Genomic DNA, 25,994 nt, shown 5'->3' with positions numbered 1-25,994 from the left:
CACGTTTTAAAATCAGTCTGAAAATTGAAATGATGCCTTTTTAAGTGGAACAGAACTTCAACTTTTAAGAGATGTCGTAGACTTTTGAGGGAACATGAGCACGTGTCTGGGACCCAGCCTCCCCATGTGGTTGCCGGCTTCTAAAATGTATCTCATAGGGGTAAATTGCTGGTGTACATGGGAGGGCCTTCACATTTCTATCCAATGTGTTAACACTTAGGTTAAGACCACACTTACACACCTTTTTTAAAAATTTATGAGCAATTAAATGATGAGCTAACAAGAAAAGTGATTTTACTTACAGCATTTGCAAAAAAAAATTTGGCAATGTTATAACTCTTATTACAAAAATATGATTTTTCCCCTACATTTCTAAACTAACTCTTTAAAGAGACTACGTCTATTTTTTCAAGGCAAGGCCTTTGGAACCACTTGGTGAGTATATATTGAATGTTTTACTTTCTTCTGTGAGACAGCAAGAAGTTCATCCAAATAGAACCATGCTTTTACCACATAAATCATTCTGAAAATCTGGTAACTTTCCATGTGATTCAGTTAAATCCTTTAAATCCCACAGGAGAATTTACTTGCTTTTGGCGTATTTCACCATATTAGGAGGAAAACCAGTCTCCAGGGACATGGTGGTTAACGAGGGTGGGCCCAAAGCAGATGTATTCTACTCAGTTTTGTTGGCCTAGGCATTTTTTTTTTCTAAAGACACATGTATTCAGCATCATGATCAGAGTATTATGTTTAGCAATCAACAGCATGGGTGTAAAAAGAGAAAAAAATGAAAAAACTACATAAAAACCCTTTGTTGGAATGCTTAATACTTTCCATAGAACAGAAACTAAAATAACCTATTATAGAGTTAGTCACAAATACAGTCCTTGAGGGGTTTTGCCCATACACATGCGTACTAAAACATGGCTTCTTTGTAGCAGCAAGGCCCTGCCACCGCTGTGCTTGGCTGAGTCCACAAATCTGTTGTACCCTGTATTACTTCTCTGGCTCTCCTGTCCTGCTACGCTTTGTTTCCTGGCAGTTACCAAAACCTTCTGTCACTGCCATAGCTACTGATGCTACTAAAACTGCCATAGCCACCTTGATTTTGTGGTTTGGCAAAATATTGGCCACCACCACCATAGGGGCCAGAGCTTCTGCCTCCAAAATGTCCTCCCTTCATGGGTCCATATTTGAAGAATGATTGTTGTAATTGCTGAAGTCATTGTAGCTTCCCACACCTCCAAATCTGCTTCCATCATTACCAAATCCATTGTAACCATCCCCACTGCCACCACCTCGGCTGCCGCCAAAGCCACCACCACCACAGTTGTCATTGCCACCAAAACCACCTCCACGACCACTGCCACAGTTTCCAGAACCACTTGGAATCTTGGGGTGGATGAAGCACTGGCTGTCTCCTGCTTCGACAGGGTCTTCCTTACTCATGGAGTGACCAGTCACAGTGTGGTATAGTGACAGTCTTTTTTTTTTTTTTTTGACAGGCAGAGTGGATAGTGAGAGAGAGAGACAGAGAGAAAGGTCTTCCTTTTTGCCGTTGGTTCACCCTCCAATGGTTGCTGCGGCCGGCTCATCGCGCTGATCTGAAGCCAGGAGCCAGGCGCTTATCCTGGTCTCCCATGTGGGTGCAGGGCCCAAGGACATGGGCCATCCTCCACTGCCTTCCCAGGCCATAGCAGAGAGCTGGCCTGGAAGAGGGGCAACCGGGATAGAATCCGGTGCCCCAACTGGGACTAGAACCTGGTGTGCCGGCGCCGCAAGGCAGAGGATTAGCCTGTTAAGCCACGGCGCCGGCTGGTAGCGACAGTCTTATCCACAGAGTCATGGTCCTCAAAGGTCACAAGAGCAGAGCCCCTCTTCTTGCCACTGCCTCGCTCAGTCATGATCTCAGTCACTTTGATTTTCCCATCCTGTTCAAAATCATCTCTCAAGTGATGCTCTTCAGTGGCTTCTTTAATGCCACCAACAAGGATCTTTTCCACAGTTAGATGGGCAGCTGGATTTCCAAAGGGGAATCTCGAGACAGCCCTCTTTGGTTCCACAACTCTTCCATCCACTTTGTGTGGCCTTGCATTCAAGGCCACACCCACCTCCTCCACGGTGGCTTAGGTGACAAACTCAAAGCCCCTCGAAGGCTTGGTGTTCGGGTCTACCATTACCACACAGCCCGTGAGCCTTCCCCTTTGCTCAAAATGGCTCCTCAGGCTCCCCAGGGTTGTTTGAAGCTCAGCCCTCCGATGAGGGGCTTCTGCAGCTGTTTCGCTCTTTAGGAGACTCTGACTTAGACATGATGGCGGTGCAGCATCCATGGGCAGAAAAGTACCTAGGCATTTTCTTTCTTTTTTAAATTTTTAAATTTTTTTGAAGAATACAAATTTTATAAGTACAACTTTAGGAATATAGTTATTCTTCCCACCATATCAGCCCTCCCACCCACACTCCCACTTTTCCTCCTCCTCCCTTTCCCATTCCCAGTCCATTCTCCATTAAGATTTTCAATGAACTTTGTACACAGAAGAACAACTCTATACTAAGAGTTCAACAATTTGCGCACATGTGCGAGAGAGCGCACGTGGGCACACACACAAACTGTTTGAGAACTGGTGTTACAGTTAACTCTCAATACAATTCATTGAGGACAGAGGTCCTGCATGGGGAATTAGTGCACAGTGACTCTTGTTTTAATTTAACAATTAATACTCTATGTTTGATGTCAGTGACCACTCAAGGCTCTTGAATGAGCTACCTAGGCTATGGAAACCTTTTCAGTCCACAAACTCTGTCAGTATTTGGACAGAGCCATAAGCAAAGTGGAAGCTCTCTCCTCCCTTTAGAGAAAAGTACATTCTTCTTTGATAGCCCCTCCTTTCCACGGGGGTCTCACAGAGATAAGCACCTAGGCATTTCCTAATGGTGTTTCGATTGGTCAAAATTCCCTTCCTGTGTCCTTGATACCCCTCTAAACCCCACACAAGGCTTTCAAAAGGACAGAAACTTGCCCGTCGCGATTAAAGATAAAACTTCAATGCAGCACACTGAGCCAACCCCAAGCTTCCATACTGGCAGAATGAACGGTTTTGAGGGTACAAGAGCAGAGAGGAGAAGAAGGCAAGACTCTCACTGAGCAGCAGCTGTGAGAGGCAAAGCAAATTTTTTCACCTCTCAATTTCGCCCAGGCTGGCAAGATTGGTCCATAGGTTAATGCATTCCCTGAGCTGCAAAGGAACTCCGCTTCTGGAAGTGGTTGCTATTTTATCAATAGTGCAAACCTTAAACTGAACTTGAAGCCAGAAAATGTCTTTCCCGTCCCCTACCTCTGGAAGTTTCATTATGTGAACATTAATAAGCAAAGGACAGAAGTGGGGTATGCTATGTCCTAAGAAGACTCTACAGTTTTCTTTTTTATGTGTATTCAGATCATAATATACTTTTTTTTTTCCCACAAAAGACTTTTCCTTCAAATAAGTGTAAATAAAATGGAAGGGAGGAGAGAGGAAGATAAAGTCATGGAAGGGATGCCATCTATGTTAATCTGTTTTCTGTTGCTATAAGGAAATGCCTGAGGCAAGACAACCTTAGAAAGAAAGAGGCCTACACAGCTCCCCGTTCTGAAGATTCCAGGGCATGGCATTGGCATCAGTTTGGCTCTGGCGAGGACCTCACAGCAAATGGTGGGAGTGCATGTGAGAGGCAGAAATCGCATCACCAAGCTGCAAGCCAGATGGCAACTCAAGAGTCAGGCTCTTTCTGACAGCAACTTGCTTTCCTGAGACCCCAGTGATCCTAAAAGATGGCTTATCCTTTCTGAGGGTGGCTCCCCCGGGGATCTAATCACCTCAAACTAAGCCCCGCTTCTTAAAGGTCCCACCACTTCTCATTCACCACATGGGGGACCAGGCTTCCAACACAGGAGACCTTGGGGTACAAACCACATCCAAACCATAGCAACCATCCATTGTAAATTATACCAATACCCAGACAAGAAGAATAATCTCTTCTGAAAGATTTCACATTCTGAAATCAACAAATGGCTAAGTGTTGTTACCATTTCCCGTTTCCAAGGATCTGAGGATAAAATTGAGAATCTTACCAAGGCTCTCTGCTGAAGGGCACCTGGCAGTCCAGCTCACCCAGGATCAGACTGGTATTCGGTCAGTCCCGCTCCTTGAAGAGTTTCAAACATCTGTACTTCCAGACATGAGGAGACAGGGGCTGGAAAAAAACAAAATGAGTTGTGAATGTGATTTCTAACTCTCTCCACATTATAACCGTAGAAGTTTTTAATGACACCCCCCCCCATTTCTTTTTCCCATTTCTGCCATAGACAATTTCCCAGAGCAGAGCTACAGAATTTGTAGAATTTCTACATATATGTGTGTTCTCTTTTGAAACTCAATAGACCTGTCAGCAAAGAAAAGAGGGAAAGTATTGCAATCAGCCTACTTCAAGTCGGAATGGGTCTCCGAACCCAACATCCCATCCTTAGGCTGGGGATCATTCTGCCTCCAGTTGAAACATGGGCCCTGTCGTAAGTCTGTACGTGAAAGATCAGGTCAGATCATAACATGCCATTTGTTGAAGAGGTAAGAAAAAGTAAAATAGAGGGATAAGAATACATAGAAAAACATGTCTAAGAGTATACTGTACTTGACAACTGAGCATACCCAGGTGACATAATTAAAGTCTGTGTCATAGACACAGCCTGAACCCAGGCCTACAAACCAGGACAGAATTCCTCCTGCAAAGGGTAGCACTTAGGGTGGGCACGTAGCCCCCCGGCTGACACCTGCATCCCGGACTCAGAGCCTGTCTCTGCATCCTGACTCCAGCTCCCTGCTAATGCAGCTCTAGGTTGCATTGTGATGGTTCAAGTACCAGCTTCCCTGCCATCCATATGGGAAGCCAGAATTGAGTTCCCAGCTCTTGGCTTAAGGCTTGTCCAGCCTTGGCCATCACAGGCATTTAGAGAGTAATCCAGTAGATGGGAGTGCCCTGTCTCTCTCAAATATATATCTTTAAAAGCCTCCACCTGCAGTGCCAGCATTGTATATGGACACTGGTTCATATCCCAGCTGCTTCACTTCTGATCCAGCTCCCTGTGAATGGCCTGGCAAAAGCAACAGAAGATGGCCCAAATACTTGGGGCCCTGCACCCACATGGGAGACCTGGAAGGAGCTCTTGGCTTCTGGCTTTGGCCTGGCCCAACGTCAGCTGTTGTGGCCATCTGTGGAGTGAACCAGTGGATGGAAGATTTCTCTCTCTCCCTCTCTCTGAAACTCTGACTTTCAAATAAATAAGAAAAATCTTTATTTTAAAAAAAGAAAAAGTCGGCACTTAGATTAAGTGTGCCCACTCCAACTCTGGTCCCAGATGTTACCAGAACTGTCTTACTCTAAGGTCCTTTCAACCCCCTTAGTGCACATATTCAAATTCTAGGACTCCAAGCCAGAATTCCCCAGTGAACCACCTTATCCTGTTAGTGAAAAAATAAGCAGTTCCATAGTAACGGGAAGGGCCCTTTTCATAGAAAGTTCTTTAATGCTAAGGCTGTTTTAAGGTTGTGTGTTTTTGTTCCTATTATGCATTTTAAAACAAGACGAACTCAAGGATCTCACAATAATAGTGGAAATCAACAGTCAGCACCCAAAAAGTATTTTCTGTAAAGGCAACTGATGGATGGTTATGTTCACCCATCAGGTTTAGGGCAGCCAAATCAAGGGTGGTGAGAAGGTTGGGGAGTCACGGCTTGTGCATTCAACACTGCCCAGAGGCAGAGCTCAGCAGGGTGAGAGTGTGACCAACACACGCACACCAGGCTACTGCCTCTCCTCTCCTGAGGTGGTGACAGCTTATGAAATCCTAACTGCTGCTGCTGATCCAATGGAAGCAGTCCATGGAATGTTATTGCCAACTCACTATTTCTCCATTAACTTATCTGCTACCACCTTGCATATAGGAAAGAAGAGTTTTTCATTTATTTTTACTTGGTGTGAGCAGGGGCGGGAAACTGGCACATGCCTATATAAACATCAGAATATTAAGTTGACCAGTTTTAAATAAGCACGAAGGCCTCACTGCATGTTAACCTTCCCTCTGTGCCAGACTTTTTCAAAGGAGTGAAGAACACACACTCTCAAGGTGAAAAGAGACACCTTCGCATGTAGCAAAACATGGGAGTACTTCAAAAAGTTCATGGAAAACAGGATTGAAAGATAAGTATTGGCACAGTGCTTTTTTGAAATCTATGGATAGCTTTTTCATAATATACCTTTTCTAGGGACTTTCTGAAGATCCCTCGTGAGGAGCATGGCGATGTGGAGTCCACATCGGGGGGACCAACTTGTCACAAGCCCACAGCAATGAACTTGAGTCAGGTAGTACCCTCACAGTGAGACTTCTGCCTCTTGGGTGGGTGACTGTCTTCAGTCTCCCCGAAGTTGACCCTGAGCCAAAGATTGCAGTGCCAGGAAGGGATCGATGGAGAACACCCAGGAGAAAACGGTCAATCTTTGAGAAGCAGATGAGGGAAGCAGCAGCAGCAGCGAGCAGTGTGATTCCAGCTGAAGACCATTCTCAACCATGCAGTGATCCTTAAGCAACACTGAAGTGTCAGCTTTAACCCAGAGCTCTTCCAGAGGTACGGGAAGCGGGGCTTTTTTGTACTTGCTCATCCTCTAGTCATCAGCCAATGTGGGAAGCAGCAGGAACAAGCTCCAAGGCATGTGGCATGGGTGAGGCAGCTGTGGTAGCCCATGGGCAGGGCTCTGCAGATTTTTGCAAGCCCTCAGTAGCAAAGAGCACCAAGCATAGCGAATGCACTGCACTGGCGGAGATGCCCACAGAGGATCTAAGTGGATGTACCAAGAGTGCCCACTACAGTGAGGGTGTGACATTTCTTAACTTCTATGGGCCTAAACTTCCTTCTATGGAATATGGGAATATTCATAATCTCAGAGGATTACTACGATCACAAAATCGAGATACCGCATGCAAAATGCAGAGAACCTGACACAACCTATTTGACTAAATATTGTCATTATATGAGAGGTCTTCAGAAAGTTTGTGAGAAATACTTGTTATGAAAAAAGTAGTCATGCGCTTAAAGTTTTTTTCACCATGCATAATTTTAAAAACTTATCTTTTATTTCTATTCTTCCATGAACTTTTTGGAGTGGCCTCATATTCTCTGGCTGGATATGAAACCAACAACAGCAGGAAGAGCATCTCCTTCATTTCATTGTATTCCCTCCCCTGGAAAAACACCAGACACTTGGCAGACAATAAATACTTGCACAGTCTTATGGGAAGAACATCACAGGAGTACATAAGAGAAATTTTAATTAAACTAGGACAAAATAGTGAGCCCATGGCAATTAGAAAAATTCTGCATTTGACAATAGGCCAAAGCAGAGTTGTAATGTAGACAAAGAAAAGTACATGAAAGTGGTAACTGGAACTTACAAAAATGACTTTCATTAGAAAAGTCAAAACATATTTCTCCAAAGTTAACAATGGACTGTCTAGTCAAGGCCCAGTGGTTCTTAAATTTTTGGGTCTCAGGACCCCTCTCCATTTTTAAAAATTATTGAGAACCCCAAAGAGCTTAGTTCATGTGGGGTACAGCTAGCAATATTTACTATATTCGAAAACAAACCTGAAAACTTTTTAAAATATTAATTACATAATTTTAAAGTAATAATAATTTCATGTTAAAAGAAATAACATTTTCATAAAATTAGCTATATTTCCCAAATGTTGAGACAATATGGCAGTGTTTTACATATTTTAAAATTTTTTGTTTAATGCTTACTACTGACGATTAATTATCTGATTCTGTTTACAATACATTGCATTACATTGTTCTGGTTGAAGTATACAAAGAAAACCCAGCCTCACATAGTAGTGTAGTTGTAGAAACAGGAGTATTTTTAATTTTATAATCTTTTTGGATAACTTTAGATATTTTTCTGCAATAGTATTCAGAAATTCTACATATGTTAGTTTCTTAAGCATGAATTACAGTGTAGAACTTAAAGCTGAATATTTGTTATATTAAATCCATTGCCCATCTTACATTCTGAGCATGTCTTTTATTTATGCTTGACTTTGTAACATAACACATTGGAGAATATTACACTGAGATATGCAAATTTTCTAATGTTGATACTTTTCATTAAGCAGTATTTTTAAAACTCTATTAATAATACTTTTCATATTATTACAAAACTTTTTTAAGTATTGAGAAACTTGCAAGCTCAAAGTGAGTGGAAAATAACTTTCAAAACTCAATTTTCAGCCAAGAGCTCAAATGTTTAACTACTTATAGTTCTAGTTACCCTTGACTGGGAAGCTGTCACTGCCCTTCCTGGCTGGGTTAGGGACCCACCCAGCAGAGCCTCTTTCCTCCCTCCCAGAGCCTCATTCTGGGAGATTATCTGCTGTCTTCACTGGACCAGCGGCTCCTTCAGAGCAGAACTGTATCTTCTACTTCCCCGCCCTTTCAGTCTCACACATCAACATTACTCACTGGGGAAATGATTGAATAAGTCCCCTGGAATATGGAAGTCTATTTCATATTCTGATTTATTATCATGTAAATATAAATCCCATGTGTTATTGAAAATGTAAGCAAAATTGAAGAGAATTTCCCTACAAATATAGGTGTCACGTGGATGTTGCAAAAAGATGTATCAAAAAACAAAATCCAAGGTCTCCAAATAAAGGGGCTGGGTGGAGGTTGGGACAGAAGGCAGACCCCATGAAGCAGGCAACCAGCGGGAAGAGTCACACACGGGGTGTGGAATAACACTGCGTGTGCATGGGTAAGGAAACAGGAAAAACAGAGATTGCGAAAAAAAAAAAGACCAGGCATAAGGAAAGAACATAAGAGAAAAGAAAATCAAAAGATGGCAGAAAAGTTATGAAATAAAAGACTAAGCAGAGCTTTTTCCGTAGTTACAGATAGGATAGGAAAGGGGCAGGGATGGTAGACGGAGTCAGATGGGAGAGCAGCTGGCTGTACAACAAAGACAATGGTTTGTGAGATTTTCCATGTAGCACTGACCTACTCCCTAAATTCCCTGCAGAGTTGCCCCACCTCCTGGCTCTAAATTCTCTCATGCTCTCAGGCTTGCTTGTGCAATAGTATCGTGTCTCTGGATTGGTCCACCCTGGAGAAGGCCTTCTCTTCCCCAGATATTTCCCGCTCATCATCCAGAAGCCCTGGCTGACCTCTTCTATAGGGTCAAATTTCCAACCAAATACACATCTTCAGTAGGTTGATTTTATCTACAAATTGGACGTTTGTGTCCAAGACCCATAGTTATGCAGTCGTTTCTAATAACTCAAGGTCATTGACAGACTGAGCCAGAGATGAATTTCAAGGTGAGAAAAAAAAAATCAGAGAGCTATTTTCCTTCTTCCAGATAGGGGCACGGCTGACTTTAATACCACTCTTACATCTGTATCTGTTCAAATGGCATCTCCCCACTGGGTCCTCCTCTTAATACCCAATTAAAAATTATAGCAACACTCACCAAACACTCCCTGTACCCTCTTTATGTTTTGGGTTTTTTCCACCTCTCTTCTCTACTTCTAACATATTCTACTTTCATTAGCTATTTTGTTCAAAAGGCTGTCTCTCTCTACCAGAATTCAGGCTTTACCAGATCAGGAAATTTTATCTCTTGTTTAGCACCAAATCTCTAGCATCTAAAGTAATGTCTAGTGTACAGTAGCCATTCATTAAATATTCATGGAGTCGTTGAATCCAAGAAAGGTGGATCGTAGGGTTTTCCCTGAAGCTGTGGAGTATGTTTCATATGTCTTTGTCTCATCCCTCTGTTTTCCAGCTTATAGGTGTCAGCAAGCCAGGCAGTCCCTGGGATTATGCGTTGATCCTGCGAGACTGCCCAAACTCAAACCCCTGACATCCCTTTGGTGTCTGGTATCCTGGAGATGTAGCGGCAGCAGCAGCAGCAGGAGGAGACTTTGTGTTTCCAAGGCTCTGTCACTCGTAGCGACATCACACAACCACCCACAAAATGCCAACTCATGACTCTTAAGGGGCCTGTAGAAAATACTATTTTCATTTCCATATGAACATAAATAGTCAGATATAAATGCAGAGTTGCTGCTCTGGAAAATAACCACTGACCATCTAGAAAATGTGGCATAGTTTAGTTAATATTCCCATAATCATATATTTATGGGTATTTGCTCATTTTTATCCATTATGAACAACTTTTTGATGAAAATTTTAGGATATAAATTTTTATATTTAGTTTATGTCTTTATGGAAAATACTTAAAAGTTTAGGTACTGAATCAAAATTTATGAGCCTTTTTAAGACTCTTGGTATCTAGTTCCAAATTTCTTCCTAAAAGAAAGAATTAAGTGTCAAGCAGAACACATAATTTTTATCCAATGGATATTGGCCTCCATGTAGATGAATACCAGTATTTTAGGCAGGAATAATTCCCAACTGAATGTAAAGTCCTTGAGAGACACCTTATTTTACTCATGGCTAAATTTCTATAGCCTGGCATACAACTGAAGATCAATAGATATTTATTGAATAAATGAAATAGTACTGATGAATTTTCATTAAGAAATAGCTTTTATGATCAATTTTCTATAAAAGGCAGTTTATATTTTTTCATTTTCATTTAATAAATGTTCTCTTCATCATCATCAGTTCTTTGACCATAAATTTTATAACCAAGTTTTGAAAAATTGATGAAGATTACTTTTGCTCTGTATTAAGCTTGCAAATTATAACTTTTTTTAATCATCTTGTTTACTTTTTAAGATTTATTTATTTATTTATTTGAGAGGTAGAGTTATAGACAGAGAGTAAGGTCCTCCATCCATTGGTTCACTCTCCAAATGCCACAATGGCTGGAGCTGAGCCAATCTGAAGCCAAGAGCCAGGAGTTTCTTCCAGGTCCCCTTTGTGGTGCAGAGGCCCAAGCACTAGGGCCATCTTCCACTGCCTTCCCAGGCCATAGCAGAGAGCTGGATTGGAAGTGGAGCAGCTGGGACTAGAACTGGTGCCCATATGGGATGCCGGTGCTGCAGGTGGAGGATTAACCTACTGTGCCACAGCGCTGGCTACAAATTTTACTTTGTGTTTGTTTACTTCCATCAAGTCCAATTTCCTGAGTTTAACTAGATCTAAATTTTGAAAGATCATTTTTCCATCAACTTCAATCAAAACCAATGTCACCATGTATAGTTTAACTATGAAAAATTTATTTCATAGTAAGTACTTTTCACTGAAGTTCTTTCTTTTTGGTGAAATTTTGTTATTTTGAATGTTACAAACAAGAGATGATTTTTAAGCTGTTAGCCACAGAATGTCTTTTATTTTAAACATTATCTTTTGTAATATAGATTGAATAACAATTTGATCCTTTGTATTTATTTCCTAGCTTAGTGAATAAAATTGTTAGCAATTCCTCTCAGATATTAGAAGGTCATTTAATTTTGAAAACAGACTCAAAAATCTCCTTTCAACTTTGATGAATTCTGGTATGTGCTATGGTGGAGTCAACCCATCCTTGGGCTAAAGTGGAAGGAGTGTAAACACGGGGGTAGAATTGTCGCACTTGAACTCGGAAAAGTCCCAGTGCAAGATGCTAACCTGTGGTCAGACATGGAAGGACAGTGAGGACTGCTGCCAGAAGGAAGAGGTTCAGACTGTTTCCATGCAGCTGCTTTTGTTCACAGCTTTAACATCACCATTTGACCAGGTGGATGGTCTGATCCCCACCTTGTAGCCCATTTTGGTACATATTTATGAATGTCTTAGCCAAATTCCGTCATCAGTTCTGAAATCTTTCTTGTATGAAAGGTGTTTTCTGGGTCAAATGTCATTTAATTCATTTTACTTCTTTCACACACGGACAGCTTTTCCAATACTTTTTCCGTTTTCAATTTTCTTCTGAATTCTTTTTTTATCAGATGATTTCCCTTGAAATTTTTATGATTTTGTGCAAAATGCTTTTACCCAAGCTCCTATTGTGTGCACTGGTCACTCTTCTAGATGCCAAGAATACAGCAGGAAATAAGACAGAGGGTGATTCCTGTGCTCAAATTGCTCATTGGGGTTTTTTTTTGTTGTTGTTTAGAAATAAATTTAGGACAGTATCTCTGCCTCTATGATCTTTTTTCTTTTTGAAGTCAGGATTTCCAACAAGCTCAATATTTCTGGGTCCAGTTTTGCTGACTTAATTTTTGTCGAGAAGACTTGGTTCTTCTTTCATGTTTGCTTTTTTCTTTTGTCTGCATCTTGCCATGTGCAATTTTAGCTGTTGACAGTTTTATTTCATGTTGATTACTTCTACCAAGTCTAATGTTTTCCTGAGCCAGTTCTTGCAGTATCCAATATGATCAACAGGACATGAACCTTTAGACAGGTCTTCATTTATAACAAGTTTTATGACTTGCATCCTTAGCCATTGTCAGGTTTATTTTGTGTTGATTGTTTCTCCTAAGTCAAATTTTTCCCACAAACCTAGTAGAAATGACCTTTGGGTCAAACTTGTAAGGTCAAAATTTCAAAATGTAAAAGAAAATAAAAATTTCTTGATGGAAATGATGTGGCAGAAACTCAAGACTTCATTTTTTGAAAGACCACGAAGAGAACATATTGATAAAACATGAAGTCATAGTTATTTAGAATGCCATTTCTTTTTTATAATTAATTAATTTATTTTTATTTTTATTTTTATTTTATTTATTCAAAGGTCAGAGTTACACTGAGAGAGTAGAGGCAGAGAGAGAGGTCTTCCATCCTCTGGTTCACTCCACAACGGTCAGAGCTGCACCGATCCGAAGCCAGGAGCCAGGAGCCAGGAGCTTCTTCCGGGTCTCCCACTCGGGTACAGGGGCCCAAGGACTTGGGCCATCTTCCACTGCTTTCCCAGGCCATAGCAGAGAGCTGGATCAGAAGTGGAGCAGCTGGGACTCGAACTGGTGCCCATATGGGATGCCAGCTCTGAAGGTGGCTGCTTTACCCACTGTGTCACAGCGCCAGCTCATAGAATGTCATTTCTTACATAAATTACCTGAAATGGTGATAACATGTGGATTCTGATTCAGTGCATGGAGGCCTGGCCTGAGACCCTGCACTTCTAACAAGTTCCCAGGTGATGCTGATACTGCCAGTCCACAGGCTAAGGACTCAGGAGTTAGGATGTGTACTTTGTGGTCCAGCAGACCTGGGTTCAAGCCTTTCGCTGACACTAATTTTGATGAAGTTACTTGACTTCTGAATCTGGTTTGACTCCACTGTAAAACAAAATGGTAACAAAACACCTATCTAAGAGATTTGTTATCAGGATCAAAGATGATTTCTGTAAAATGCTTAGCACATAGCCTGGCACCTGTAAAGAGTAAATAGGAGCCCTTTTTGACTGTGGGTAAAAGCATAGGGCAGGACCAGGGAATGAATGGTCAATGGTCCATGCAGCCTAGAGCCCTGCTGCTCTAAGTGTGGCCCAGGGACCAGTGAGCTCGACAGATGAGCAGAACCTCAGACTTGCTAAGGGTGTGCACACGTTTAGCAAGGTCCCCCGGAGGTCCAGGTGCACGTTACGGGTGGAGGATTCTGGCACTGAATTAAAAGAGAGGGTGCAGGAGGCAAGTCTGAAAAGGCTTACAAGGGCCTGACTTACCTTCGGATGAGCTAGAACCTTATTTTAGAGAGCTGTGGGGTGGCCGCTATCTAGCCTGCCTTCCCACAGCATCCGCGGCTCCTCTCCCACCTCACTCTCCCTAGCAGTTTTTGTTAATCAGCTAAGTACTCTTTTCAGCTGGGCCTTGGCTGATGCTCCTCCTCCTCATCACACAGTGCGCTAGGAGATGGCAATGCTGGAGACCTCACAAGAGACCAAAGGGAGCCATCAAAGAACTGAAAAAGGGGGCCGGGGATGAGATAATACATGCAGGTGCCTAGAGGAGTCCTGGTAAATACTCAATTAATAGGGAGGGTAATGATTCTGTCAAACCCAGCCGGCCTAACATTTTCATCAGGGAGTGAAAGAAGTGAGACAATTCAGGACCAACAGTTAGCAGGTGCTGCTGTTACAGTGCCCATTTTGTAGATGGACTTTTTAAAACGTCTCATGTGGTGAAATGAAAACGTTGCCCTCCTCCTGTTCCCCCCACCCATTTCCTGTTTCCTGGAGGATTGGCACCATGGACGCCTGGTGGCGGTCATGGCTCATGCAGAGGGGACTGTGGGCACTTGGGTGGCTTTGTGCTGCCCGAAAACTCCTGGGCAGGGTGGCCCAGCCTTCTTCTGTCCTCCCTCTCCACCTCCGCCCCACAACGTCTGCTCTTGAATAACAGCGAGTGCGGGCTTCTGCACATGGTGCATACTCTCCCTTCCCATGTCCCAGCAGAGCTGATTCTGCACTTAGGGCATACTGTGCATGAAAAGGGGGCGGGGGAAGGCATGACAAGTGCACTGCTTGTGGCACAAAGCCCTCCTGAAGAAGTCACCTCCAAGTGTCCGCTGAAGCCGGTCAGGGCACTGCTGCTTAGGAGGCATAAAAAGACAGACTTATGGGAGAGCGAGTCTGTGTCAGCAGTCCTCCAACAAAGGCTAACACTGGGGCGGATTAGCAGCGGCTGGGCCGAGAGGGGGAAAGGGTTGCTTTGCACTAGATGACCCAAGAGAACTTTTCCAATGCAAGCCTCAGATTTTGGAGACAAGTGCTCTGCTGGCTGCATTTTCTGGATGCTGTCATGCAGCAGGATACCCTCAGCTCTCGTAGCCAACACTGGCTTTGAAACGTACGGGCTCCTGCTTCCCAGCGTCCCGCTCTCCTTGAGCGCTCTCTCAATGATTCAAAGGCCAAAACACTCTTGCAGGTCCAAGAAGCAAAGTCTATTGAGGTTTAAGGCTCCCCCTGTTTAAAAACACTTTGTATTTATTGCTTTTTTTTTTTTTTTTTTTTAGGTCAAACACAGGAAGCTATGTGTGTAGTCAACCGCCCACTCCTTCTGCATGGACTCCTTGGTGTTCTGTATGTGGTTGTCTTGCTGTTTGAATCTAGACAATAAATATGCAAACAGAGTAATAATAATGCCATACAGTGAAACAGTGTTATGAGTCATCCTCTGAGGGGCCTGTTCTTGGCAGAGCGACCCGAGAGAAGGGGAACCAGAGTTCAGAGTGCAATATGTGGGGTTGAGACAGGAACCCCATTTAACCCCATTTAACACTATGCACCATATTTCCAATGGGACTTTTCCTTGACTTCGTCTTGAATATCCAACTTACCCATGCCCATCATTAATTCGCTTTCAAAGTGTGCTATCAACAGACTTCGCATAAATACATCTCTTAGATAATGAAGGCTTTGGTTCTGCTGGGGTCCTTTGAAATGACAGCCCTTAAAAACATGATTCAAAATCTCCACTGAAGGTTCCTATTGATGAATAAGGTTTTGTGCTTATGCATATGAGGCCTTCTGCAGAGAAAGATGTCAAATTCCATTCCAAATGAGACTCAGGGCAAACAGCGCCACTTCCCCGAGTGCACAGATTCATCAGCACCGTCTGCAGGCCTGTGTGGCCATTAGAGGCCATGACTCACAACATAAAGTATTTTAACCTTTGATGAAAGGTTTCAAAAGAAAAAGTGGCGCTACCTCCCAGATGTTTTGTCCTACTAACATTGTCTTATGAAACTTTGATATTGAGTCCTGCCCCTCCCTGCCCCAGGGTTAGCCAATCCCTAGAGATAGCAAACAACTCCCAGGGAAGAGGACTGTCTGTCCCATGGGCCATATAAGACTCTGCCAAGGCAACTGCAGGCAGGACTCAAAATCCAATGTATCTATAGCAGGCTAATTTTTAAGTGATGATTTTGTATGATGTGTCAATAATGTTATAAATATCCAAATGGCCTTTAGGAGAAAAAAAGATTCCCAAATCCTATAAGTGCAAACCAATCAATTCAGAGCCCACATCCCACCCCCTTCCTCCACTGGACTCACACTCAGGAATATCATCACCTGGTCTACTCCTCCCAGGGCCGGGTCCCAACAACTCAAACTCTGTGCCCAAGAAACTTCCGGAATTATTCGCAGCAGCCTGTGCTAAGCCTGCTTACGGTGGCTCACCCGTCCTTGTCACAGAAGCACTGGAAAGGCTCTTGTCCTCAGTGTTCTCATCCCCTTCTCTTGGAATCTGAGAGTAACAGACTTTCCTCCCAACAGCAGGCATCTCCTGATCTGTTGGCCTTTCTGTAACTCACATTTTCTATGAAGTCACTTTATAACTAACCTAAGCACATGTTTACCTAGACTTTGCATTCCTGGACACCTCCTCCCACCACGTAACAGCAGCACTCCCCAGTTTGAAAGAGAAAGAGAGAGAGAGAGAGAGAGAGAAAGAGAGAGAGAGAGAGGGAATGGGTTCCTTCCTCAAATGCCTAAACACTCAGGACTGGGCCAGGCCAAAGTCAGGAGCCCAGAACTCAGCTGTGGTCTCCCGCATGGGTGGCAGGGGCCCAAATACTTGAGCCATCACCTGCTGCCTCCCAACCTGTACATTAGCAGGAAGCTGGCTGGGAGTAGCTGGGACTAGAACCAGGTACTCTGATATGGTAATACAGGCTTCCCAAGTGGCAGCTTAGGCTACTGCACCAAATGTCCTCTGCATTACTCCCCAGTTCTTCCAAAGCATCCCCAGAATCCTCTCTGATTTCCATAACCTCTTAGATATGCTTTATTTGTGCTTTCCCACCCCCAACCTGACCACTTTTTCTCCTGTTTTTGTTTGTTTGACTTTGCCTCAGCTTTGCTGCTACTATCAAGTCATACTTTCACATTCTGGCAGCATCAGCCTTCCACACCCCTCAGGGATGCTGACCCTGATGTGAGAACCAACTTCTGAAGCTGCTGCTCCCTCCTGCTACTGCCTCCAAAGATGTGGACTTTATTTCATATTATGTCTAGGGGATTACGGAGATATTATTACAGATCCTTGTCCAGAAATTTCTCTGAAATTGACCCTTTTCTCAACTGGATGTTGAGAGTTTTTGGATTGGTCAAGAAGATCATTTTCTTCCTTGTTCCCCAAAATTAATTCCACGGGGGCCCCATTTCCTTGCAAAAGTGACGTCTGCACTAGTGTGAGAGAGCAGAGTGCGGCTTTCCTCGCATCCCCGACCCCAATACAGGCAGACGCTTCGCAGATGTGGTAAGGGTTCTGCACCAAAGACCGACGCGCACATCTCATTTTGTAGAGACCAAGGCAACTGCTTCCAAAAACCAAAGACCAAAGGCCACCCTTCTCCCATGTGAGATCTGCAGGGAGATGCTGCCTCCCAACACCCCCAAAATAAATAAAGAAAAAATAAGTTTTTAAAAAATGTTTACTTATGTATTTTTATTTGTTTGAATGGAAAGAGAGAGAGAGAGAGAAAGAGAGAGAAATTGGGGTTTTCCATCAGCTGGTTCACTCGCTAAGTGCCCGCAACAACTAGGGTTGGGCCAAGTTGAAGCCAGGAGCCAGAAACTGAATGTAGATCTCCCAAGTAGGTCTCGGAGACTTAGGTACCTGGACCATCGTTTGCCATTCCCCACAGAGCACATTCGCAGAAGCTGATACAGGCATCTCACATGGTGACACAACCTGCTGCACCACAGCACGTACCCCAGAAAGACCTTTTTCAATGTCAAGTTGGTATCACGGGATCTGGGAACATCTGGGGTAAATTCTGCCCAAGGAGTTTTCCTCCTTGTCTGCATTTTTTCCAGCTCGTGATCCACCCACCTTCAAACCAATGTGGTTGTCTATTTCTCTATAATATCTCACCTGACATTCAGGCAGTATTTAAGCACAATAAATCCAATTTGTTAACGTGGAAGACAAAAAAAAAAAAAAAAACAGAAGAATCAATTTAGTTGCCTACTTTGGCCAGGCTTTTGGCCAGATTTGGGTTAGTTGGGAGATTCAGGAGTCCCAAGTGACAACATGTCTGGTTTAAAGGTTTGGCATTTATGGGAAATAATCTCCAGCCTCTTCCTCCATATGGGCCTTAGAACCAGGAAAGCAGAAAGCAAACGTGCCAGCCACCTGCAGCAGATACCCTTAACACCCTGCCCATGTGCCCTTGCCCTCAGCATCCCTAACCCAGGTCACAGCTTCCCAGGAAAATGCACCTGCATTTCTCTGCTAGTAGGCCTTTGCTGCTAACTTTTAAAATATTTGTGAATTTATGGATATTTATTTAAAAGGCAGAAAGACAGATAAAGACAGACAGAGAGAGAGAGAGAGAGAGAGAGGAAGAGAGAGAGAGAGAGAGAGATCGCATCCTCCACATACCCAGAACAGCCAGGGCTGGGCCAGGCTGAAGCTGGGAGTCAGGAACTCAATCCAGGTCTGCTATGTGAGTGGCAGGTCATCACCCGCTGCCTCCCAGGGTATGCACTAACAGGAAAATGGAATCAGAAGCAGAGCCAAGACTCAATCCCGGACAGCATCTTAACCACTGCACCAAATACCAACCCCTGCACTGCTACTTTTGCAGGCCAAATACAAACAGCCCTTAAGAACAAGCTAGTGGATATTGGAGGATAAATACCCCAGCTGTCTCCCATCTCCTATAGTACACTTGCTACCCCAGAAAGTGCTCTACACTGGCTTCCAGAGATGCTCAGGAACAATAAACATGATGGTGAAAAGCCAAGCTCCAGAGTCCCAGCTCTAACACCTGCTGCGTGTGCAACCTCAAGTAATTCTTTCTCCAAGTCTCAGTTTCCTTCTCCCTGAAATGGAGATAATAGTTACAGCAACCTTATAGAATTGAATGAGATAATTTGCTATTTTAAAAAAAATTATTTATTTATTTTATTTGAAAAGCAGAGAGATAGAGAGAGAGAGAGATCTTCCATCTGCTGGTTCACTCCTCAAGTGCCCACAATATCCAGGGCTGGGTCAGGCTTAACCCAGGAGCCTGCTGCTCAATCCAGATCTCTAATGTGAATGGCAGTAACCCAACTACTTGAGTCATCAGCAGCTACCTCCCAGCATGCACATTAGCAAAAAGCTGGATTGGAAGCAGAGTAGGGTCTTGAACCCAGGGACTCTGATATAGGATGTGGGCATCCCGTGTCAAATACCTGTCCCCAAATGAATGAATTTATTCAGAGCACTTAGCACTCTGCCTGGCCCCAAATAAGTGCTTGACAAATGGCAAATCCTCTTCTTATCCTTCTAGTCTCATTTTGAACTGATGACCTCTGCTAGGGGAATATTTGACTGACCTAAAATTCAGATGCTCTTACATGTTCTCACAGGTTCTCTGTTCTTCATGTATTATAACCCTCACCATTCTGTATTTCAATTTTGTGTTTAATGCCCTCCCTGATGAACTACTGTGTGTCATTGTTGCATGAGCTCCAGCACTCACTGATACTACAAATAATATTTGTATATACACATATACATATGTGAACATTAGTTTCCTGTGGTGCCACAACAAATGACCACAAATTGAGTAGCATAATGGCAAAAACATCTCTTTCTGTTCTGGGGGCCAAAATTCCAAAATAAGCCACACCCTCTCTGGAGTCTCTGAGGGAGAATCCATCTCTTGAACCTTGAGCTTCAGCATACCCTACCTTGTGGCTGCATCACTCTAGTCTCCTTCTCTGTGTCTGCTCTCTCTTATGATACTTGTTATTGGAACTGGAGTCCACCTAGTTAATCCAGGAAGATTTCTTTATCTTAAGAACCTTAACTTAATTATGCCTGAAGATTTTTTCTGAAGAAGGTCACATTCAGAGGCTTTGAGTATTGGGACATGGATATGTCTTTTGGATGTCCAAAACTCAGCCCAGTATTCTATCTGTAGTATATATCTGGGTGTATGTATATATATCCTCTGTGGGTTAGTGCTCATTCATTTTTGTTGAAGGAGCAAACAGACAATCAGAAGTATCTCTGACTTGTAAGAATCACAGAACCAAGTGACAAAGCAGGAATGTATGTGGAATTAAGCCATCACAAATTGCTCCATTCCCTCTCAACAGTCTTGCAGCAAATAATTGGGGAGGGAGCTTTGCCTTGGTGAGGCTGGGAATCCTTCTGGAAGCACCATTTTCTCCAGGCCTCCGCCTGCCTCTGAAATTTCCCTGCATAAAACACTATCGCTCTTTTTCTGTTTAATTAGCAAAATCCCCTCCAGAACATTCTAGCACTTAAAAGAACCTTTCATTCATCATATTTTCCCTACCTCTCTACTGTTCACAATTTTTCATTTGAAGCTGAGAAGAGGGAGGGGGTGGAAACCCTCCTATTTCCTTTTCCTCAACATATAATATTTCTCCCAAACACCCTTGCCAAAAGTGGCACCTCACAAGATCTAAGAGGGGAACAAGGGCTGGTTACTGCCAAGAAAACCACGGATAAACCACCCATCTTGGCCACACACCCTCTCAAGCACAAGCAGGCCACTTGATTCTCACTCTTTGCTATTTGATAGAAGCAGATCTACAATGATGGGGCTGGCTTCGTGGAAACACTGCTTTATTCGGAGTTGTCACTTGGACAAGGCTACCCTATTTGCGTTGTTGGGTCACCTGAAGGTCACAGAGAGGTTACACTTCCTCTGGTCTCAGCACAGAGGCCAACACAGGGCTCCCCTGAGGGCCAAGCCTGAGCTCGTTGGTGTCACAGCCATAGGAGCCCTGGCCACAGACCACCTCCTTGCCTCACCTCCTGTCACCAGATGACTCCAGATGGTAATCATTTTCATGTTTTCCCAGTTAGGTTTGGAACTGAACCAGTGTCAGCAGCCCCTCGCCGCCCCCAGCCCTCTATAATGGGAGTGTTCAGGGTCAGCTCCTCCATTGGCTTCTGGGGTTCTCTGGAGCCCTGACCTTGGTGCCCCAGTGTTCAGGCAAGGAGCCATCAGGATGCTCCTGACGGTGTGTGCTCTGCAGAGCCCACACGTGCCCCACAAGGACGACAGCATGTCTTGCTTTTCATTGTTAAAGATAGAATTTTTTGTCTGGTTACTAAAAGTAGACAGTATAAAATAAAAGTGCCAAAAAGTATCAAACAAATTGCTATCACTTAGTATCCTACTATTCAGAAATAACCACTTTAACCATCAACTTTCCAAACATTTTATTTTAGTTTATTCCATCTTTACCTTTCCATCTTTACCTTTACTGGGATCATATAAAACAATGGATTGTGGTGAATCACCAAAAAGTCTTTCACCAGTTTATTAAGTGGTATACACCTCTACAGTACAAGTGGGACATTAGATGAGAGAAGATGGGAAGAACTGAATCTGACGTGGGCATGAGTGATGAGTGATGCAGAAGGCAGAGCAAATAGGTGAAGGCTTCGTTCTGAACCCAGCTAACCTGTCATATCCTCCTAGGGCCTTCCACTTATGGGCTCTGTGACCTTGGGCAAGTTACAACACCACTTAACCCACATACTCCTATCTCTGGTGCAAGAACCATGACTAGCATCATACCTAGCTAATAGGTAGAAATATAAATGGTAATGCCCTTCTCCTTCTAAATGGCAGTGTGATGCCAAATGCTACAGATTGAATGTTTAGCTATTTCAAAATTCATGTTGAAATCTTATAGACAGGGTTGGCATTGTGGCATGGTGGGTTATGTTGCCACCTGTGATGCCAACATCCCATAAGGCAGCACTAGTTCAAGTCCCAGCTGGGCTGCTCTGCTTCCAGTCTAGCTCCCTGCTAAGGCACCTGGAAAAGAAGTAAAATTTAGCTGGAGTACATGGGCCCCTGGCAACCAACATGGGAGACCAGATGGAGATCCAGGCTCCTGGCTGCAGCCTGGCCCAGCCCTGGCTGTTGTGGCCATTGGGGAGCGAACCAGTGAATGGAAGATCTCTCTCTTTGTCTATGTTTCTCACTCTCTCTGTTAGTTTGCCTTTCAAATAAATTAATATTTTTACAAATCTTATTGCCACTGTAGTCTTTAATTAGACCATAAAGGGCCCCACCCTCAGGGTGGACTTAATGACTCAGCAAAACAGCTTTTAAGTGGGTTCCCCCTCAGCTCTTATGCTCTTCTGGCACCTGAGGACACAGGGTTCCTCCAGGGGATGCGGTGTTCAAGGCACCATCTTGAAAGCAGAGTCCTGGCTCCAACCAGAGCCTAACCTGCCAGGGCGTTTTTGATCTGGGACTTCCCAGCCTGCAGTACCATGAGAAGTTTCTATGATTTACAAATAACCCGGCCTGTGGTTTTTGTTACAGCAGCCCCAAATGGCCTAAGACAAGCACCATAGCTAGCAAATGAGTAAAAACATGAATGGTATTGGTGCCCTTCTCCCTCTAAATGGCAATGTGGTGCCCAAAAAGACTTCAATTGCCTTCCCATGGTGAATTTTTACTCCCAAAGAATAAAGATCAGCGCTCATGATAATCAGTGACTGGTCTGCTCAGGCTGCTGTAACAAAACACCACAGAGAGGGGGCTTGAACAACAGCGATTTGTTTCTCACAATAGTGGAGGCAGAGATGCAAGCCAGTCAGTCTCTGGTAGGGCTCTCTTCCTGGGTAGAGATGGCAGACTTCTCGCTGTATTCAGGGAGGGAGGGGTGGGGGGAGAGAGAGAGAGAAAGAGAGGAGAGGGAGAGAGAGAGAGAAAAAGAGAGGAGAGGGAGAGAGAGAGAGGAGAGGGAGAGAGAGAGAGAGAGAGGGTGAGGGAGAGAGAGAGGAGAGGGAGAGGGAGAGAGAGAGAGAGAAAGAGAGGAGAGGGAGAGAGAGAGAGAGAAAGAGAGGAGAGGGAGAGAGAGAGAGAAAGAGAGAAGAGGGAGAGGGTGAGGGAGAGAGAGAGAGAAAGAGAGGAGAGGGAGAGAGAGAGAGAAAGAGAGGAGAGGGAGAGAGGGGGGTGAGGGAGAGGGAGAGAGAGAGAGAGAAAGAGAGGAGAGGGAGAGGGAGAGAGAGAGAAGGGGTGAGGGAGAGGGAGAGAGAGAGAAGGGGTGAGGGAGAGAGAGAGAGAAGGGGTGAGGGAGAGGGAGAGAGAGAGAGAAAGAGAGGAGAGGGAGAGAGAGAGGGTGAGGGAGAGGGAGAGAGAGAGAGAAAGAGAGGAGAGGGAGAGAGAAAGAGAGAGAAAGAGAAAGAGAAGAGAGAGAGAGGGAGAGGGAGAGGGAGAGGGAGAGGGAGAGGGAGAGGGAGAGGGAGAGGGAGAGGGAGAGGGAGATTTCCTCCATTGTCTGTTCTTAGAAGGACACTAATCCTGTGGGATCCAGGTCCTACACTTAGGTCTGCATTCACTCTAATTACTTTCTCAGAGGCCCTATCTCCAAATACAGCCGCACTGAGGGACAGGGCTTTGACACGTAAGTACCTGTGTTGGAGGGGGTGACACAACTCAGTGCATAGCGTTTATTAATACTGTTAACAAAGCACCCTTAAAACAACAGTCTCCTGCGGAGCAAAGCCACCTGACACATTTATCCTACAGTTGATTCCAGACAGAAGGGCAGCGTGAGCCCCCTCTGCTGTCACGGGAGACACACAGTGCTCCCTTGGGCCACAGGCATTCCCTCCAGGGTCTCTGCCTATGCCCAACCACACTCTTGACCCAGGCAGCCTCCAGGAGAAAGCCCTGTAGCGAGAGCTCCCTGTTTTGGAGCCTTGTCCTATCGGGAGAGGCCTCTCACTTGAGATGAAGAATTAATGTTCATTCCTTTTTAGAAAGTGAAGCAGCTCTCCTCCACCCCCGCCCCCGCCCGCGCCCCCCGCCCCCAGTTGTTTGGGCGATTTCCTGTCTTTCCTGTAGCTGGGTAGTGAGTAATGTTGCTGAGGCAGTCAGGAATTCGTACTGACCCCAGTGGGAAAGGATGATGCATCTTGACTCACCCACTCCTCTCCCCCACTCTTCTACTCATCCGTAAACACTGCTCCGATCCTCTGCACTTGGACTGGCTCCTCCTGAAACCCAGAGCTCTGCAGGGCTGGAGGCACCACACCTGCAGACAGCGACTGGGGAGCTTTGGCTCCAGGATCCCCTTGCTGTTTCCTCTTCACTCTCTGCACGAAGAACCCAGAGGTGTTTCATTCCACTCTGAGCAATGTCTAAAGAGCAGAAGGGTCTCAGGGAGCGGGGCATCTGTTCTCACTGCTCATTCAATCATTGGTTCCTGGCTTCCAGATTTTGCAGATCAAGATAATCTGTTCTGGAGGGATTCTCATGGAGTTGCTGACTTTTTAATTTTTCCAATTGAGTACATGTTATAAAATAGGGCATTCCTAAAATAAATGGCAGTCCTTCCCACAAAGGACCTTTGGCAAACTTAGACTGACTTACAGTAAAATATTACCTTCTCTATATTCTTGTTTTGCTGTAGATGATAAAAATCCACAAAGATGGCACCAGTCAATAGATCAGACTCTTTGTTTTTTGTGTGTTTGTTTGTTTGTTTGTTTTTGTTTTTTGACAGGCAGAGTTAGACAGTGAGAGAGAGAGACAGAAAGGTCTTCCTTCCATTGGTTCACTCCCCAAATGGCCACTACGGCCGGCGCGCTACGCTGATCCAAAGCCAGGAGCTTCCTCCTGGTCTCCCATGCGGGCGCAGGGCCCAAGCACTTGGGCCATCCTCCACTGCCTTCCCAGGCCACAGCAGAGAGCTGGCCTGGAAGAGGAGCAACCAGGACAGAGTTCGGTGCCCCAACCGGGACTAGAACCCGGTGTGCCTCGCCACAGGTGGAGGATTAGCCTAGTGAGCTTCGGCACTGGCCTAGATCAGACTCTTTGTAATCTTCGGTCTTTGATTCTGCTCTTCCTTTCCCATTCAGAGCTGGCTCTATTGTCCCTGCACTTCTCTTCTCACTCTGTCTTCCTCCTGGCTTCTTTCCTTATCTGCTGGATACCCACAGAGGACCAGTGGGGGTGGACAAACAGTTGCAGTCAAGGTTGAAGGACATGTCAGGTCTGGAAAAAGATAGATCCTGTTGCTTCTATATGACACACTGAGCCCTGCATCACTGTGATCTGAAGTGACTGACACAGAACAGATTTACCTTCCTACTTGCAAGTTGTAGCAAATTCTAAGCTCCCTGAGGACAGGAACTGGTGATTTTTCATCTCCATGTCCTCTGCACTTAGCCCAGTGCCTGGCCCTAGCAGGGCCTCCAGAATTGCCAGATGAATTTATTTATGTTACGTGGGGAAATTCTTTACCTTGATTTTTATCATTTGTTTCCTTGTGATCCCAGAAGTAGGTCAGCTATAGAGACCTCAAGGGAATGTGTGGGACCCACGCCAGCACCGTCTCCCTTACACGTTGTTGTGTTTTGTTCTCAGGAACCGCATCATCCAAGGCTGACAGGGCTTGGAGTAGAAGGCAGCCAAGCGTCATAAACCAGCAATGCTTACCAATACTTCTGCCTGTGTGGAGACGTCTTCCTCCTACTCTCACTGATTCATTAAACACAAATATGTACTAATAACCTCCTCTGCAGACCAGCTCCTGCCACATGAGTCCTGGTCATTTGGTAAATCTCAGTATCCTGGCACTTTGCACACATTTAAGTGTTTATTTAAGTAATCTGTAATTAGAGGTTATTCAGCAAAAGGAAGAAGAACAAGTAAAAAGTCAATACAGCCAAGCAAAGATCTACATGGTCTGGACTTCTTATCTTTTTAGCGGTAGAGAATTTCAGAAAAGAGAGAACATATACAGGGCTCTGGATTCCAGTGTTCTCTTTAACCAACATTCTTACTGACTCACACCCTAAAACCGAATCAACTTCTTCAAGAAAATCACTGGGCTGATGCAATCCAGGTAGCTTTAAGAACTGTTTTCAAAGAAATCTTAAACAAAACAAAGATTTACCTTTCCACTTAATTTCCCCCTAACATCAAAGCAATCATTAACGCCATAACAGGCTGACTCTTGCTAACTTACGCAAAAAAGGAAAATTTCTAGAAGGAAATCAATACAAG

General features: G+C 44.3%; 1 pseudogene; it reads right to left on the bottom strand.

Moving 5' to 3' along the window:
* Positions 1-1,045: 1,045 nt before the first annotated feature.
* On the bottom strand, positions 1,046-2,313 carry LOC133749385 (heterogeneous nuclear ribonucleoprotein A1-like; annotated as a pseudogene).
* Between the last annotated feature and the right edge of the window lie 23,681 nt (positions 2,314-25,994).

This window comes from Lepus europaeus, chromosome 20 (genome assembly GCF_033115175.1).
Source record: "Lepus europaeus isolate LE1 chromosome 20, mLepTim1.pri, whole genome shotgun sequence".
NCBI lineage: Eukaryota > Metazoa > Chordata > Mammalia > Lagomorpha > Leporidae > Lepus > Lepus europaeus.
This window is presented reverse-complemented; position numbering and strand designations above follow the sequence as displayed.